Genomic DNA, 18,706 nt, shown 5'->3' with positions numbered 1-18,706 from the left:
TTCATTCTGTTTTCATGATTCTGAGAAGGTGCTGGATGAGCAGAGGGTACAGAGAGCTGCGAGTCCAGCACAACACGAGCAGCTGTGGAGCTTGTTTTCCTCTTCAAGGAGAAGAACTCAACTCCAGGCAGGATGCTCAGGAGCAGAAAGCCTCTTTTTGATGAATTTCTGACACAAGTCAGCCTGTGTCAGGACTGAGATACAGCAAGCTTCCCAATGGGTCTGCAAAGCACAATTTGATGTAGAAATCCCATCAACAATCCCTCAATCCTATCTCCAAAGTGCTCTGCAGTATCAGCCTGGCTGCAGCAGCAAAATGGGCTGATCCCTTCCAGGCTGTTTCCAGCTGTGTGCTACTTGAGAGGTTGGCAGGTGATGAAGCTGGATGGATGAAGGCTGCAGAGATGTTTTGCTTTAGGACAGCCTTTCCCCCACCAGTTACCTGGGCTTCTTAAAGCTTTCCAAGCAGAGCATATCCAGGCTGAAGTGACCAAAAGAGATGCTGCTGGGACTGGGCTCTGAGGAAGAAACAGTCCTTGAGCTACTGCAGCCCAAGTGAGAGGTGGAGGAAAACCAGCTCTGTGCTGTCACCCTGCAGGAAGCGCTTGTCAGAGCTGAGATTGCAAAGGTCACACTCACCCTGTCCCTGAATATGCAGCTCCTCTGCTGGGGGCAGCTGAGGACACGTTGAGGTGATGCTCTTGTGTGTGCACAGAGCTGGCACGTGAGGGTGCAGGAAGCAGAGCTGCTCTGGAGACCAGCCCTGCTCCAGGGCATAAATCTGCCCTGTGTATCTCAGTGCTGGAGCTGTATTTGCACAATACCTGGTTTGAGCTGTGCAGCCTCATCACAGCTAATTTATTCCCTTGTGAGGAGTGCCTGTGCACCCTTTATAGCCTTTTTACTCTTTTGAGGCCTCAAAGCCTCCTGGGGAATTTCAGAGCCACATTTCCAATCCCAGTCTCTGCCTTAGCTATCAGATGTGCTACAAACCTGCATATCTTCATGGCTCCCCAGACTGCTCACAGGCTGACTCAAGAGTCATTCTGCTTGGGGTCACGTTTTTTTCCACGGGGACCTGAAGTGCAAAGATTGTCTCTCCTTTACTCAAGATTGAAGATAAAGCAACAACTTGTGGTTCTGGAGTGTGTCTGGAGGTCGTGGAGCAAAGTTTAAAAGAGGATTTTGCACTACCATGCTCAGCACAGCTTTAAATTCTATCACATTTAGAGGGAAAAGGGTTGATTATTTTGATTTCCTAATGTAACAGAGCTTATGCAATCACATTGTATATAAGCCCACTGATGTTCTTCCAAACTGTTCTCTTCAAAACCTTTTTAACCCTTTGGCCAGTTTTATCAAAAACTGAGAGTGGCTAGAGCTCAGTTCCTGCCATTACAAACAGCTGGGCAAAGAATGACCCTGGCAGGGCTGCAGCTGTGAGAAAAACCAACACATGCTGTCAGACCTTATTAGACACTGGAGAATCCACATGGAGCTGACATTTGATCGATGCCCAAACCGTGGGAAAAGCTTCAGTCAGGGTTTGTGCCCTTGCAGGCACCCAGGTTGGGCCCCCAGGAGACGCCAGCCCTGCTGAAAGCCAAACTCTGCAGATTCTGCAGCTCCCAGAGCTGTTTGTTTGCTTTCCAGTGCCAAGCTGGGAGGGGGCAGGCAGGGAGAAGGAGCTTAGCAGAGTCTTGGCCAAACGGGTCAGTGCTGGAGTTCCAGGATGGGACCAAAGGTCCCAAAGCCTGCCTGTGGTGGTGTAAAATGGTGTCCTTGAAGGAGTCACTGCAAATATCAGCTCTGCTGCTGGGTGGCACAAACTGACAGTGCCTTAGAGGGCATTAAAATCTGGATTACCCCTTCAGTTGTCACCTGAGGCCCTCCGTGACCTACAGGATTTCTCTCAAACTCTGATTTGTGTTTGAGAGGTTGCTGAATGCTCATTATGAGGTATGTCAGAGAGAAGGTGGAAGTAGTGACAGTAAGGATAAAATGGAGGTGGTTGGACTCCTCTGATTACTTCTGGCTGACATCAAGTCAGCCAGAGGAGATCTGGGCAGCTGTGCCCTTTCTTTGACTACCAGATGGACACTGGAGAAAGCTGGACCAAACCCTGTCTGTTCCAATCTCCTGTGATAGTTCAAAAACACCTCTGATTTTTTTTAATGTACAAGGAGTTGAGAGACTCTTAGGAGATCTTCCAGCTGTAAAAATGAACACAGTGTGGTCTGGTCCCCGTACAAAAGTTCCCAGGCAGGTGGAACAGCTCCTGCAGATGTGTGGAGAGCTCGTGGAAAGTCTTCACTCTTTGGCTGCAGGGGAAAGGTGATGCTGATGCTTAGAGATGGGAAGAGCATAGCTGAGAGGAAGGTTTGAGAAGTCAAGTGTCTATCATGAAAAGAAAATACTTTGCCCAAAAGGGAAAGATAAGGATACTCTCAGCTCTATAATCTACACCAAGAGCTACATTCTCCCTTTTTTATTTTACTTGCATGAAGAGCATCTCTCCTTTGCTTCCTCATCTCTAAATTGTTTGGCACACAGAGTTCATTAGAAATCTGCTCTGTTGAGCAATGTCATGAAGCTTGGTGCTTTCCATTTCCTCCGTCTGAACTGGAAAGTGTTTTTCTCACACAATCTCAGCCTTGAGCAGTAATAACAAAACCACAGCTTCTGCCGCAGCTCTTTATTTGCAGGTGGATTCTTCTGTGGACACATCTAAACAGAGCATCCAGGACCTGCTGACTGCAGGGCAGCAGACAAAGCAAATGCTGGTTATGGGTGTGAACAAATATCACCCTGATATTTCCTTTTGAACCCAGCGAGGTCCAGGAGTCATTGTCAGGAAACGCTGGTCACGACTTCGAGGTTTCTCACTTACATGCTAAGATGAAAACAATTCTGACATGCAGAACAATGATGTTTGTATGTGGTTTTTGGTTTAACACCATGCAATCCCTATTTCTCATTGATTTCATTGACACTGAAATAGGTAGAGCTTTGATTACAGCCTGATTCACATGCCTGCAATTCTGGAGCAAACACAATCCAGCTGCAGGATTTCTATTGGCATTTTGTATCACTAAGATCTGGTGAGATGATGGAGTAAAGGAGAGCAGGTTGCTGTGCCATGAGAAGATATTGGATCAGATGTGAGTTCCCAAGGTGTGATAGTAAATTTCCCTCAATCCAGGGGAATAAAGAAGTTGCAAGATAGATATTTTCTCACTTTCCCCTCTTCTTTCTGTAATAGATGTAGGGCAGAGGCAAGGTATTCTTTGACATCCCTGCACTCTTAAGATATTTTCACTGCAGAACTAAAAGTGTCAGAAGTAAGAGCCTTCCCCTCTGCCTCACAAAGCCTGGTTCAGTGTGGGAAGCACCGTTTGTGAAGGGAAAGGGTTTATTTTTGCTCAGTCTTGAATCAGTCTTGGCTTTCCCTGCTGTGAGAGCTGGAGGAGGAGGGGAGGGCAGGCAGGCTTGTGTGTGAGGATTCATTTCCTCCAGGTCACTAATAACTCTCAGAGAAGGTGCACTGGGGTTCAGCTGCCTTAAGCCCAAACTGAACTTAAACCAGAGGTCCCAGATGAAATTCCCAGGGTATTTTGGGGAGTCACCCCTGCCCTGCCTTGTGCCAATCCCCACCTCTGCTTCTCCCGCTGGAACTAGCTGATAGGAGAGATCTGAGCCTGTCTGGTCTGAGCCCTGAAACCTTCCCACTGTTTTCTAAGACCCATCTTGGGGACAGACTTGAAAATATCCCAAGAACAAACTGACTGATGTGTCCTCTTCCTGACATGCTCCGGGATAAGAGGAAGGGAGCTGTTTGCTCCTTCCCCTGCCCCTTTTCTCAGTGAGATTCAAGACGTGCAGCTCTCCCTCTGCTCTGGCGAAGGTAGCGGCAGTTTCCTGTTTTTATACAGAAATTAGATTGATCCAGGATGCCTTTGTGCGGCTGCTGCTCCCGATGCACACAGAGGGGCTAGGAGTGTCCGTGGGCTCTCGAAGTTTTATTTCAGCTTTCCTGTGATCCCCCTGGCTGTACCCCATGGGGTTGAGATGCATGGAGGGACATCCTTCCAACCGAGTGGCACAAGAATTCCCAAGCGCCAGTAAAAAGCCTTTCCTCCAAAAACTGACTCTGCTTTTCCAGCGACCCATTGCGGGGTGTTTGCAGGATCCCGGCACAGCTCCATCCTGCCCCAACCATGGCACTGCTCGTCCCAGAGCGGGGCTGTGTCTGGCATTAGCATCCCAGGAATCTGCTCCAGGCGGGCAGGAACAAAGTGGAGAGACATGTTTACAACTGCTGGGGGGGAAGAAGCACAGGAGGGGGAGCAGAACCAGCCCAGAGCAGCAGTCTCACGGTCCAGCTGTCAAGGAATTGGTCTTGCAGAAGGAGAAATGGAGAGCAAGCAGCAAATTGGCTTTGCTGAGCGCTTTGGACACAATTAATAAGGAGGGAACTGGGCAAAGGTAGTGGATAATTAAGTTGGCTGATAGCAGAGCTCTGTCCAGAGCAGGAATGTGTTGTGTGCTGTCACGCTAAAATTAGCAGCATTTTGTTATAGTGCTTTTCCTTCGCAAAATGCACTCGATTAAAGCTGCCAGCTCCCCTCGGGGAGGGAGGCACCACGTCCTGACCCTGCGTGGTGGAAGGGCCTGGGGCTGGCACAGGGAGCAGGATGGGGTTTTTCCTACAAAAACACCCATCTGGAAGACACAGGGTCCACCTGCCTGGGGTGACCCTGTGTGGGATGGGTGATTTTGCCTGTGAGAAAGCTGGAGAATGGAGGGGTGAAGTGGCTTTCTAAGGTCACCAACTGAGTCATGGGTAAAGCCAGGAATAGAAGCCAGCAGTCAGGCTCCCAGCTGCTGTACCTATGGTTATTTCTGTTTGTGCTCTTCACTTCTCTTGCCCATGGTTTACTGAGTGCATTCCAAGAGTAACTTGCCTGCCAAACTTCCTCCCCTTTAAAACCAGAAATGGACAGATAAGATAGTAAAAGAAATAAGTTTAACTGCTGGTATGTGCACAAACATACCTGAACCCCGTCCAAGTTATCAGCCAGTTTTTTTTTAATGCTCTTTAGGGGCAGGAGAAACTCCTCCAGTCTCAAAGTGCCTATGGCAGTTTGCTGGCACGATGTCAGATGATTTATTTCCTTTGCCTGTGGTCAAAAGGAGAAAAAATTTTAAAAGGAAAAAATAAAGAAACAAGTTAGACATAGCAAAACCCGGTCAAGTGACTCCACTATAAATCCCATGAAGGCAATGGGAGAATCGTGGCTCTGGGAATTGGAAGTTTAGACTGTAAACCAAAATAAAACTGAAACCCCAAATAAATGCTACATTCTCACCCAATAAATTTTCCCAGAATGCCTTATCTACTTCTCAGTGAAGGCCTTGAGAGTTTCTTCCATCAACTTGTAAATCAGATTGGGCCCAAGGCCAGAGTATCTGGAAAGTCCTAAACTGGGGAGTAATGACTTGGATCCTCCTTGGCATAAGCAGAATTAGACTGCTCTGTTAACTGCTGTTCAGAGGAAGCATAAAAAGGTTAATCCAGGGTGCAGATCCAACATGAAGTCAGACTGTTACATCAAATGGTAGTGTGGTAGTGGTAGAAGTGTCCAACAATGCTGTGCTGTATCTGTACCTCAGGCTTAATAACTCAAACAATTAAAAAAAAAAAAAAATCAATCAGGGGATGGGTTGCCCTTGCATCCCAGAGCAGGATCCCATCAAATCTTCATACTTCATGGCTCTGTCTCTCCTTTCTTCTCTGTTTTCTTTTCCTTTTTTTTTTTCTCCTTGTTTTCTTGTTTTTTTCTTGTTTGCATTTTGCCCTCTGTGTTTCTATTTCAGTGCTTTTATTGCAGTCTTGTTTTATGGTTCTCTTCATTCCCTGACTGAGAGGTGATGCACTGGGTAAGGCATGCAGAAGCTACTGCTGCTGGCACGAGTCCCCTCCAGGAGCAGAGAGGTGTCTGGGTCCCCAGGCTGTCAAATGACCCTCAGGACATGGCCATGAGTATTCCTGACTGGGATCTTCCCTGTGGAAGCAGGGAGCTGCCTGATCTTTGACCGGGAGGGATTTGGCATTGCATGGTTTTCTGTGTTTCCTCTGTTCTACTTTGCTGGATTCTTCCCAACTTTCTCTGGGATTTCTTTGCAGAGGGATCAGGCTGGGATAATGTTGGTTTGGTCCCCAGATATCTTGTATACACAGGCTAGCCATTTCCAGGAGGTGACTTTCAGAGTGTCCCAGTGTCACAGAGCTGACCTCTCCTCTCTGCCCTCCTGGTGGTGATTCCCTGATGCTGGAGCTGATGAGAAGTGTCCAGCTAAGCTCTCCCTCCTCCTGCCAGCCCTGGCTCTGCGCACTGGAGTTCCAGGTCCTTTCACAGAAATTAACATTTACTTTAAGAACTAAAACAAACAAAACCCAAATAAATCTCCTCACAAAACAAGATCAATAAAAACACAGCCAAGTGCTTTGTTTTGCTTAGAAGACGCATCTTTGTACATATCCACTTGTGTGTTGCCAAGTTTTGGAAATCAGCAAAGGCTGACATTGTTTACTGCAAATTAAAGACCCTCTGGAGACACTCTGTCTTGCTTTCCAGTGTAGCCTTGGGCTGGGGGAGGGAAGCACTTGGACAGTAGCATAGAAGAAACCCTGTTCCAGTGTTGCTAACTATAGCATTAATTTCAGAGTCATAAATAACTTCAGTACCATGGTTACAGCACTAGCCAAGTATGATATCATTTAGTTTAGGATTAGGGGAAAATATCTTCCTTGAGGCTGTGGGTTCTAAAATAAGCAACTTTTCCAGTACAAGTTTTCTCCCAAAGACTACACAAACTCCAGCCTGTGGCCGTAAATTAGAGGGATTAGTCTGGTAAAACTGACTGGATGTGAAGTGTCAGCAGGTAAAACAGCTCGGAGAGCAGATTCCTCCAAGTTCCTCAGGGAATGACAGCCTGGCACTCCGTCAGTTTTCTTAGAAAACAGCACCTTCCGGGAATGAGAGTGAGCACAGCCTTTCCAACCGAGTTCTGCAGCAGGGAGACATGGAGAAGAAGGTGCCTTCAGAAATCAGATCTCACTAATGACCATTACAGAGGTGGATTGAGAGGCCAGCACTGATGGTTCCCATGGCTGCGTGGGCAGCACAAACCAGTCACAGCTTGTGGGCATCCATTGGCCCAGGCGAGCAAACAGCTGGGATGTTTGTTCTGCAGAATTTACACACAATTACATGCACACACAAATCTGCAGGAGCAACTGTGAAAGGCTGTTGTGAGGGAGATCCTGAATACATATTGCATATAGTACAGCACCATCAGATATTGCAACAAGGACTCAAATAGGATAAGGTTCTCCCAGAATAAGAGAAAATTTTATGGAGAAACACAAGCACAGCAAAAATGGTCGTAGTTTGATGAAACAGGAAACCAGGCTCTAGGACTCTTGGGTACAAAATCCTAGACCACACAACCCAAAGCACTGATCCCATTCAAAATTGTTCAAGAAGTTATGCCACGAAGTCTGTATTGGTAGGCTTTCTGCCAGATTAGATATTGTCTTTATTCCTGCTGCCGGCACCCAGCCAGCACAAACGCCGTGTTATGTGCTCTGGCTAATCCAACAGAAACGTCATTGTGTGCCCAGGCATGATCTGGATTGAATTTGTCCTGCTAAATGATCCATTCGTGCTCAACCCTGGCATAAGGGACCATAGAATTGTGGTACAAACTTCCATTGCGAATTTTGTTTCTTCTCTTACTCAAAGCAAAAGAATGCAAAGATTTGTGATAATCATTGGAATGTTTCCCCTCAGTTTAGAGGGTTAGATTCCAGGGTGTCCCCCATGAAAAGCAGTGGATAAACTTGAGCACACTGTGTAAAATGAAATGTCTTTTTTATTTCTGGTCTTCCTGGTCCTAATCATGCAGAGACCATCCGAAAAGTGACATTTTGGGATAGGCTGAACCAGTCTGATTGATACACTGCATTCATTAGCCCTGCCTCTCACTGCTGCAGCCTGATGCCTGCTGAGAGATCCTCTGATGGCTAACTTGGTCTCAGATCCTGAGAGCAGAATCTCAGGTTTCAAGGTGATTTTGAGCTTCTGCAGCTCTGAGCAGCTTGACAAACCCAGCCTCTTTCTTTTGCTCTTTACCTGTGCTAGGCTTGACTTGGGAAGTAACTGTTCTCCACCATGAAGGTGTGGGAGGCCAGCCTGGAGTTCATTTTCTCAGCAGTGAGCTCTGCAAACACCATATAACTTGGTTTAGGAATAATCCTCTGTGTGTGTGAGTCTCTCTGTCTTGAAGTTATCTTTATTGCAGCTGTGAGCTGCAAAGCAACCTAAAGGGAAAAAGAGAGGAAGAATGTTATTTGTGTATGAAGACAGAGTTTTTTTGAGTTAGCTGGTATGAGTTCCACAATAAAATACAAGTGTATTGTATTGGCCAAGGGAGTGGATAGGAGAGGTCAACTGACATTAGTACTAATTTAGGGTGTCAATAGCTCCTTTAGTACAGCCAGTGAATAAAAGTATTCCTGTCAGGCTGAGAAGATGGACAACTTGCTTGTGGCTTTGATGCTGCCCTGTCCTTTAGCCCTCACAAATTCAAATCTTTGTAATTTTGTACTATGCCCATTTTCTCTGCAAGAAGATCTATTCACTGCCAAATAATACAGGACCCTGATCTACTCTGGGATTTCTACCACCACATAGAGCATCACCCTTATAGTGACCCAGTCTTCTTTCATCGGGGTTATTTAGAGCTTCACTCTTCTCTTCAAATCCTCTGCTGTCAGGGAATAGAGTCAAGTCTGGTCCACTTGGGATATTTTGCAGTAGTTGAGCTGCAATATGCCAAAAGCCTAGTCTGTATTTGGGATGGGGACTGGCAATTCCAAGGAGCTCTCTCTCCTGCAAGAAAGAACCATCTGGTAGAGCTGTGGGTGGATCTCTATTAGGGAGCTCCTGGAAGCTGCTCTCAAGTGTAGTTTAGAAATATGCAGGCAATTACATATCACTGCTTGCTGTACTGAGGCTGCCAGCTGCGGGGTCAGGTTGTCCCCTTTGTTTCCCAGTAATTACTATTTTTAGTTCAGGTTTCATGGGCCCAAAGGTCCTCTGGCTGTGCTCAGTGCAGCTTCAGAGAAGACAGATGGGGCATTACAGGCACAGTGTACTTAGTCCCTGCCACTTGTGAGATTCAAAGTCCAATTCAGGTGGCTAAAGAACAATGTTTGCCAGTTCTGAGAAAATCTCTCCCTGGGTGGAAGCAGAATATCTGCAGCAGAAGCACACAATTAACAGGGAATAATTTCACCTGCACCATAAAACAGGAAGATTGGAAATGTTCAGGGATCACAGGGAAAGTCTGCCATGGCTGGTGTTCTGTTTGAGCAGCTCGGGCCATTCAGCTTGTCAAGTGCATCCTGAGAGGTTCATCCCTCCTCAGTCCCGAGGCAGGAATTGAAACCAACCCAAAATCTAAGGAAGGAATGGGGTGGGCAGGTGCTGGGCAGGGTAAGTGAGCACAGCTCCCCAGTTCAGAGCAGTGGGGAAGCCAGGCCAGGCAGCATTCCTGGAACTGTGGCTCAACCCCAGGCCAAGTGCTGAGGTCGCCAGGGGCTGTCCCAGCTGCAGTGTGAGCTGAGGGCATGAGTCAAAGCCACGAGGGGCTGCCACGCTCTTGCCAAGTATAAAAAGCACTAAGATGCTGCCTCTTGTGTGCTTTGCTCCTGCCTGAAAGCAATGGAGAAGGTACAACCCGTAGGAGATCAAGAAATCCCAATACTTCTTTGATGGATCCTAAAAAGCAAAGCAAAAAAAAAAGTTTATATACATGTTTACACATATATATTGCTGAAAAAGCATCATATATATTCTAACCTTCCACAAACATTAACCAAGGGATCCTTGTAAAAGGCCTGGGAACATCCCAAGTAGCACAATCTTCATTTTACTGAGGCCACAAACAGTAATTAGCTGACTAAAGATCGCAAACTCAGCAGCCACATTAAAACTGGGACTCAGGGAGTTCTTCTGCTCATCCCTTGCTGCTGCTGCTGCCAACACCTGCAGCAGGCACAGCAGCTGGGGAGCACTGTGACACAGACCCAGGGGGCTCACAGGCAGGGTGTCACCACGACAGAGAAGCCCAGACAGGCAGGGTGAGGTCAACAGCTTCTGAAAACAGTCTGTGTGGAACAGAAACTGCTGTTGAATTTATCCTGCTGCTCCTGACTCAGGTTCCTTGGAGTCTCAGCAGTATTCCAGAATAAACCCTGCAGCTCAGCTCCTGGGTCCAGCCCTCAGTGTAAAACACAGCTGACTGCAGGTTAAAACAAGGTGGCCACAAGTGAAAATTATACTCAGGGTGGATTAAACACAGATATTATGGCTGAAATGTGGTGAGGTGAAAGTCACAGGCAGAGTCAGTAGAAACCCATGAATGAACTCTGGGAGCTGAGGTTGTTTTCACCACATCATGTGAACCAAACCTGTCAAATTTCACACGAAGGGCAGCCCGAGGTACACTCGTTTTGTTCTCAGAAGCTGAATTTGTAATAAATATGCGGCAGCCTATGGTAACCAGAAACTATTATTATCACAGGAAATGCTGCTGGTCAGGAGGAACAAATGTGTTTGATCCCCGTGGTGCAAACAAGCCTTGAATTTGTCCGTGCTGCACAGATCCTTGGGTTTATTACATGGGCAATGTTCTTAATAACGAGAGAGACTGAGTAAATGGGTTTGACTCTGAGCAGAGAAGCCAGCAAGCCACGGAGAATAACATGTTCTGAGCAGAGGAATATCATGGAGTGCAAGCAGTCTGCCTTTGGCACAGCTGCGTTCTCATTACATTGAGCTGTACCCTGATGAACAAAACTAGCAGGAAGGTAAATTGATTTAATCCATGTATTATTAGAAAAGAAGAAAGTTTAGGGTGTTTGTAGGGTTTGTAACACACACTGGAAGGTGGGCAGTGGTTTAATTGAGACTAAAATAATCTAATTTAGTGTACAGGAGGTTAAATTTCTGCCAAAACTCCTTTTCAGAAGCTGCCAGAAGATTCCAACTTATCTCAACTTAGGATCCATCAAAGCAGTGTTAAAGTTGGGTCTCAGGCTTTGAGTCAGCAGTTTGCGTTCCTGTGGGAGGGAGTGGCACCCCAACCACAGTGGGAGTGGTGCACAGTGCATGCAAATTACTCTGAACACATTAGCTCTTCACGGTGGATTTTGGATGAGGATGGAAAGGAAATTATTTTCTATTTGAACTGAAGCCAGCGATGTTTATGGTTATTAAGATCAGTAAGTGATTTCAGTGAAAAATTTGTTCCTGTGCATGAGCTAAAAACTTTGCTGTGCTGGATGTTTTGTAACAGAAATAGTGAATCTTAGGGCTCCTGTGTTAGCAATAATTATATTTAAAAAATCCAAAATCCAACAAAACAGTAAAGAGTCAGGAAAAGGATTTTGACTGTAGAGAAAAAATACTCTGAATTCCACAGGAAAAGAAAAGAAGAAGGAAAAAAAAAGGAAAATAAACAAAACCTGGTAGAAAAATGCTTTAAAGAGGGATTTAGTAAGTAGATTTGAAAGAAAAGCTGCTAAAGACAGAGAAAGGCTTTCTATAAATGAGGAATCCTTTCATTTGTGCTGCTCTTACAAAACAAGGCAGGAAATCACACAGGATGTGCTGCCGAGAAGGAGGAAGTGGTTTTGAGGATGACATTGAGCGCTGCAAGGGGGATGCCAGACGTGTTGGATTCACATGGACAGTTGGTGTTCCTGCCAGTTAACACCCCCTGAGCTGCTCCTGCCTCCCATGCCTTGGAGAAACCACAGGGATGAGCAATTTGGGGAGCTCAGTGTGCAGCTCCTGGTCAAACACCCCAAAACAGCTCCATCCCCTCTCGCTTTGGCATGCTGTTCTTACAAAACCTGCTCAGGAACTGAAACTTGTGAAGCCTTCCCGAGCTGTCTGGTGAAAGCCCCACCTCCTGAGAGTCCTGCTCGACTCAGGACACATCGAGTGGGAAGCAGGCAGTGCATGAGGAGCTGTTATTATAGAAACAGGGCAAAGCACTTGACTCCTGGCGAACTGGAGGCTGCCTTGGCCATTTCAAAGTGATTACAGCAAACAAGATAATCCATGTTTACCGAGGGCCTCGGCGTGTTATTTTCCTCTCCCTCTTGATGTGGTGTGCAGGTTCAAAGGCAGCAGCACGGCTCTTTGCTCCAGAGGAGGTGCAGGAGGTGGTTTCTCAGCAGATGGCCTTGCGTGACTGCTGCTGCTGCTGTGAATGAAAACACTTTCTGTTCTAGACACTCATTTGCCACAGATTTGAATGCACTTAAAAATAACTGTGCACTAAAGTAATAAATAGGGGTGCACCTACAAAATTTGTGTGTATATATATATGTATACATCTATATATAGATATCTATTTGGCATATATTCACTGAAGGTGCCTGTGTATTTCTGCACAGAGACTAAGTCTGTGCTTCTTTTCCTGTGTAGTTAATAAAACTCAAGATTCTTTTCAGCTAATCTACACAGCTTTTAAGCAGTTGAGTTCAGATCAGTAGATATGTGAAGCTGAAAAATCTTAAATTTCTATCAGAGCCCTTAAAAAAATCCAAACTCAGAGTGAAATACTTACTCATAAGGCTTGCTCATAAGTGGTTCATTGCAACATTATATTGGTGAACCTATAACAAAATGCAGGTTCCCACCTCCACGCTGTTTGTTACTTGTGAACAGAAATTCAGGAGACTGACTCCACAGTATTTAATTTAATCAGAGTCAGGGCAGATCTAGCAGAGCCTGTTCATGTGTATTAAATCTCTGAATGCAGTAATGCATCAATTCTGTCAGCTCCTGCTACAAAACTGAAATATATTTTTCCTGCTGTCACCTAAGCATCAGAGGGATGGATGTCAGAAGGAAAAACCCCACCTCTCAGCTGTGTGGCTCAAAGGGTCCCTGCTTCAGTGGCACCTGCCCTACCTATCCTCAGAAATGTGTTTTCTGTGCCTTTGTCTTCCAGGCAAAACATGGCTTCAATCCCTGACTTCTGTAGCAAAGCAAGCAGCAGCTTTTTCATCAGTGAGAAAATATTTCGCACGAGACAAGGAGGAATAAATGTAGTCACATTTTAAATTTGCAGTTTATAAACCCCAACAGAATTCTAAACATGCTGAAGAAAAACCTACCCTTGCCTAACAAACAAGGTCCACCTGCTGTTTGGCTTTTTTAGTTTCAAGGTTTCTCTTTGCTGCTGGAAGTGGCCTTTGTGAGAATTAAAGTCTATAAATGGTTGCACACTGGGGTTTAGTGTTTATCCAGTTTCCCAAGCAGAGGCTGACCCCTGGTATTCCTGTGGTCCAAGGTGAAACAACACAGGTTTTCATGGTGGTAAAAATGAGACAAGAGAGGTCCTTGTTCTACACAGAAGTTATCAAAGAGCCCTGGGGCCAAGGTTATCCCCACAGATGCCTTCCCTGGGCAGAAGAGTGGAAAGCAAGGATTGGTTCAGTGCAGTGCACTGCTCTCCCAGATGGAAATGAAGGAAAGACGGATTTCCCCCAAAAACCCCTTGCAGGCAGCCTGGGAGGTCCTGAGTATTGCCTGGGTGGGTGGAAGAGCCCACAGCCTGGCCCTGCACAAGGGTGGATGCTCAGCAGAGCTCAGCTGCTGTCTGAGTGCTTCCTTGAGCAGCCAGGCTTTGAGAGCAGCTCGGCTGTTCGGAGTCTGAACTGTTGAAAATCTGCTCAGTTGTGTAACAAAAGGAGCTGCCACACGCTAATTCATAGTCATTCTATCTCTAAGAAAAACCACTTAACAGATCTGGACAAGGGCTGAAGCTGATAAGGAAAGAACTCATTAAACTGATAGAATTAGAGATCTCTTTTAGCCTTCTCCCCATCTGTCTCTTGCCACCTGTCACTCACTGTTGTTTCTGTGACTCGGAACAGTAGGTTTGGGGAGCAGAGATTATTTCTTCCTACATCTTCTGCTTAAGGTTCTTTTGACATTACATAATTACCAATAACACAAAGGGAATAAGGTATGAGAGCTGCAGAAAACCAATTTTTGTGATGCTGCTCTTGACAGCAAAAAGTCCCTTCTAGCTCACAAATCCTTTATAGTAAGTACATCTCCTAAATAAAACATGATAAGACTCAAAAAAATCAAAACCCAGCAAAGCTCCCTGGAAAACCTCTGTAACTAACATGTTGCTGGAGCCAACCACAGGGATCCTCACAGGCCCAGCTGTTGATTCAGGCTGAGAACAAGTCCAGTAGCAGATGTTTGGGTTCAAACACCACATTTCTCATGGATGCTGAAGAAACAGACCTTAAATATATTTATTTAGATGTTTTAAATGATGTTTTGTTTTTTTTTTTCTTCCCCAGGAACGCTTGGGAGAAATCACAGATGGAGGGACACAGCACTAACAGCTCCTGGCCAGCCCAGCCCAGCACAGGTTGGAGCAGCTGCTCTAGCCCCAGAGGGGTGTTTTCCCTCAGGGTTATCCTTCTGCTCCCATCCTCACTCCCCCACTCCCCTCCTTTGCTTCAGAGCAGTGCAGGGAGCCCTCAGGGCCTTGGTGTCACCAGCATGGGCAGTTCACAGGCATCTTGTTTTCCCTTTTCATGTCACAGCTTGTCTAGCAGAATCATTAAATCTTTTTTTGTGCTTAAATACTTTTTTATATGAAGAAAAGGTGTACAATGAAACACCAGTAAACAGGTACTGAAGCATGCTGCCTGTTTTGGTTTAGTTTTTTTTTTTTTTTTTTAATACATTTATTATGAAGACAAACACTTTCAGGAACTCCATTTTTATTTCCCAGCATCTTTCATTTCTTTTGGCTGGGCATCATCAGCCAAACAGGTGTAATAAAACCCCGGAAGAAAGCAAATGTACAACAAGGCGCTTTACCCGAGCAGATGTAAAATTGCACTCATTAAAGAAGCACATTTAGACATAAAATGCAGCTCAAAAACCTCCATTAAGAGCTTCCACTCGGGAAAAAGATTGCTTTGACCTTCAGAGATTGACGCAATGTGTGATGTTTATTAATAGTTTTAGCAAAAAAGTATCTATACAGGGGGTTGTCTTGCCTTTTATTTGGCTGATTTTGAGAGCCCTTACTGTTTCTTGGCTTGCCTACTGAATAGGGTTGATGAAAAACTCCCTGCTCTTAGGTTAATGTCCATCAAAAGATTTCTCTGCTCCTCTGATGATGAAAGTAGCACTGTGAATGCTGCAGGACCCCGGGCTAATCCCATCCACCAGCTTTCCAGAAGGGGAAGGACAGCTCCAAGGCTCCCAATAGCTATTCTGTGTATGAGAAATGTTGTCTGAAGGGGCTTGGTAGGACTCCTTGTGGAAGCATCTCCTTGTTTCTCCTCACAAGATACTTCCTGCCCTTCAGGAGGTTTTCTGTCATCAAGATTTTCAAGATCTGCTTTCATATTTTTGCTGGGTGTAATTACTTGTGCTGAGGGGCTTTGAACACCACAGCTCTAAACCATCAGGAGTACAAACCTGTCTCTTTGCTGATGTGACTTTCAAGCACGAGAATTTCTCCACCCTTAACAAAGATTGGCTGAATTTTATCAAACACCTTTCTCTCTGTTGACAAGGCTCTGCTTACCCAGGCCCTGAGGAGTGAAGCTGGCACATGAATGCCACTCTCAGGTCTTAACACTCACAGTCAGTGAGTCAGGGCCTGGGAAGGGTTTGTGATGTGACTTTTCACAGGCAGTAAGAGCAGGGATTTGTTTTTTCCCTTCCCCACCCTTGGAAGTTTTCAAGGCTGGGTTGGATGGGGCTTGGAGCAGCCTGGTCTAGTGGAAAGTGTCCTTGCCCATGGCAAGGGGTTGGAACAAGATGACCTTTAAGGTCCCTTCCAACCCAAACCATTGTGGGATTCTAAGATTCCATGATTCCTTTCCCAGCCCAAGCGAGCCAGCCAGCAGAGGGAGCGCAGCACATGAATGCACAAAAATAGGAGCCTGCTAAAAAAAACCCTTCCCAAACAAACCCAAACAGCAGAATGATTATGGTCTTTAGCAGAATAAACAGAATAGTCAGGAGGCAGAAGCTTTTCCCCCGGCAATGAGATCCAGCTGCGGGCTGGATGGGGAGCAGGCACTGCATCTGGCAGTGAACGTGTTCCTCCGGTGGGGAAGTCCCCATGGCCAGGATGTTCCCATGTGTCACCCCCGCTGCCAAGCTGGATCCCATCCCCTCTTCACCCTCCTAGGCAGAGCCAGCTCTGCAGATCCCCCTCAGAGCACAGCAGTTCTGGGGGAGGCAGGCTGGAGCTTCCTCTCCCGCAGGCAGGGCAGGGTGTGGGTGCAGGCGGTGGCAGGGTGACAGCAGTGTCACAGCTGCCGTGCTGTCAGGGTGCTCGTGCTCTGGCCGTGCTTCAGCTTTTGGCTAGGAGTTGGGAAGTTTGGGGCTTGCCTGGGAGCAGTGCAGTTCTGCAAACAGCGGGATGCGCTCAGCATGGGAAGGTGGAAGTTAACCCATCTGTCTGTCTTAAAGAGGATGATAAATAAAGACCAGCAGGAACTGGAGGTGTTCTCTGGGGTTTTATCATCTACAGAAGGGTTTTTCCAAAGGTTTGGGAAGCTGCCTCACCTGACATGTTCTCCTTTTGTCAGGGCATGGGGGAGCAGAGCTCATGGGGTGTTTGGTGGTTTGCTGTGGGGCAGCAGCAGCTGGTCCTGCTGGAAGGTTTTAACTCTGGCACTTGTTGCTCTCTCACTCCACTCCCTGGGGTGAGAGGCAGCTAAATGATTTCTCCTATATCCCTGCTGGCATCTGGGTCCTCAATATCTCAGTTACTGCTTGGGAGGTGTCTTGATACAGGACAAACTGCACATCCAGTCTCTGATCCCTCACTCAGAAGGAGGGGGTAGTTTTGATGGACTCACTTCATCCAGGATCTGAATCTGACACCAAACCATTTCTCTAGCAGGCTGATCATTAGCTGGGGCTCAGTGTTTGCAGGATATTTCCATGAGAGCTCTGTAGCCCTTCAAATCCAATGCACTGCTTTCATTTTTGGATTAAAAGTGCAGTATCCAGCCAAGCTTTGTTAGTTTAGTTTTTAACAGGGATTTAGGCATTTTAAATTCCTTCAAAGCTGTAAGTAAGGCTCATAATTTAAACCCTCACAGACAGATGTCATGGCAAAAATATGAAGACTATTTAAAGGCAGTCAGTCTGCCTGCCTGTCCATCTATTTGTCACCTTCTAATCTGCCTGACATGTGCCATCGCCTTTCTCTTTCCAAACCCATCGAGGCCAGGTCCTCACAGGCACGTGTGGAGTGACCTGAGCTTCCCCAGGGTCCTGCTCACTGCCTGCCAGCTGCAGCCCAGCAACGGGAATGGGAATGGGCTGGTGCTGCTCATGGAATCACACAATCACATATTGGTTTGTGTTGGACTTGTTCCAACTCCCTGCCATGGGCAGGGACACCTGCCACCATCCCAGGTTGCTCCAAGCCCTGTCCAGCCTGGCCTTGGACACTTCCAGGGATCTAGGGGCAGCTACAGCTTCTCTGGGCAGATGCTGATGCTCAGCCTTGCTGCAGAGCAGCCTGGACCTGCCTAGACTGGAGATTCAGGCTTGCTGCATGGGGAGGCTACCTGCAGGTTTGGTGGAGGAGTTTATCCATCCAAGGCACTCTTCCCTCTGAAGTCAGTGGGAGGAGGAAAGCATTCAACTCACCACCAGTTCCTTCTCTACTTGTTTGGGAACAAGCATGACATTCACAGAAACTAAATCACTCTTTGGAAACAAGTGAGACAGGATGATATTTCACTTTTTTAGGTAACCTGGATGTATTTTGTCCCCCCTGTAGAGAATTAAATGATGCTCGGCCAAGTCAATCTCTTACTTGGTCAGGCCTTTCCATCTGCCCTTCGTTGGCCAGGGACCAGTTGCCTTGTATGGGAGCCACGGCTTCCAGAGAACCCACTCACAGCCTTGCAGATGTGTTTTGGGGAGGCAGGAGGGATCAGCAGCTTGGGCTGACACACACACACATCTAATTCTGGCAGTACAGAGGAGGGCAGAGGTGACAAACTACTCGGGGATGGCACATCTCACTTCTGAGGCTGGATTTAAAGAGTGGAAAAAATGCTGTCTGGTGACTTGTCTGAAAAATTTTGGGAATATTATTTTAAAGATTTTTTAAAAATAAAATAACTGAGCCTAATTCTGTCTTAAGAAAACCATCTTGGGGCTGACTGAAATGCCCTTTGTGTCAGTGGTGGCTGGAAAGAGAATCTGAGTTTATTTGGTGAATTTATATGCAGGGCTGGGGCGTCTGAGCAGGAAAGTTCATTGCAGAAATTCCCAAGGCTCCATCCTCATGGCTGAAGGAGCATTTCCAGGAACTGGTCTGGTGTCTTTCTGAGAGATCAAAGTGCCCTTTGCCTTTAGCTTATCAGAAGGATTTGATTGTGGTGCTTGAGTTGTGCAGCACTAGGCAGCTCTGTGGGGCTTAGCAAGGATCAACATCTGGATGCAAAATGCAGATGAGTTCAAATTAGAAACCAGGCAAACCTTTTGAATAGTGTGAGATTGAAAACACCAGAGCACTCTGCCAAGGGGAGCTTCTTTATCTCTGA

At 46.4% G+C, this 18,706-nt stretch overlaps 1 long non-coding RNA gene across 1 annotated transcript; it reads right to left on the bottom strand.

Moving 5' to 3' along the window:
* Positions 1-8,011: 8,011 nt before the first annotated feature.
* On the bottom strand, positions 8,012-16,934 carry LOC146428633 (uncharacterized). Its single transcript, XR_014855906.1, has 3 exons — positions 16,704-16,934; positions 12,206-12,342; positions 8,012-8,386 (listed from the first exon to the last, which is right to left on the bottom strand). It is a non-coding gene; the product is annotated as an uncharacterized LOC146428633 (long non-coding RNA).
* Positions 16,935-18,706: the final 1,772 nt, after the last annotated feature.

This window comes from Lichenostomus cassidix, chromosome 20 (genome assembly GCF_008360975.1).
Source record: "Lichenostomus cassidix isolate B80296 chromosome 20, HeHo_3.0, whole genome shotgun sequence".
NCBI classification, from domain to species: domain Eukaryota; kingdom Metazoa; phylum Chordata; class Aves; order Passeriformes; family Meliphagidae; genus Lichenostomus; species Lichenostomus cassidix.
This window is presented reverse-complemented; position numbering and strand designations above follow the sequence as displayed.